Raw genomic sequence first — 533 nt, 5'->3', positions numbered from 1 at the left:
AATAGTTCACATTTATGGGGTACAGTGTGATGTTTTGATCTACATATACATTGTAGAAAGAGTCAATCAAGGTAATTAACATATCCGTCACCTTACTAATTTTTTTGGTGTGATCAGAATGTTAAAAATCTATTCTTTTTAGAAATTATGAAATACACATTATTATTAATTATGGCCAAAATGCAGTGCAATCAATCCCTAAATCTTATTCCTCCAGTCTAACAGAGACTTTGTACCCTTCGATCAACATCTTTCCTTTCCCCAGCCCCCCTCTCCCCTAGCTGCTGGTAATCACCTCTATACTTTTTGTTTCTATGAGATCAAAATTTGTTTTGATTCCATAAACAAGTAAGATGATACAGTATTTGGGTTTCCATGCCTGGCTTATTTCACTTAGCACAATGTCCTCCAGCTCCATCTATGTTGTCACAAATGACAAAATTTCCTTCTTTTTCAGGGATATATAGTATTCCATTGTGTAATATAGTATGTTTTCTTTATTCATACTACCATTGATGGACACTTAAGTTGCT

This window comes from Colobus angolensis, unplaced genomic scaffold (assembly GCF_000951035.1).
Source record: "Colobus angolensis palliatus isolate OR3802 unplaced genomic scaffold, Cang.pa_1.0 Scaffold14, whole genome shotgun sequence".
In the NCBI taxonomy this organism is placed as follows: domain Eukaryota; kingdom Metazoa; phylum Chordata; class Mammalia; order Primates; family Cercopithecidae; genus Colobus; species Colobus angolensis.
Note: the sequence above shows the minus strand (reverse complement) of the source record.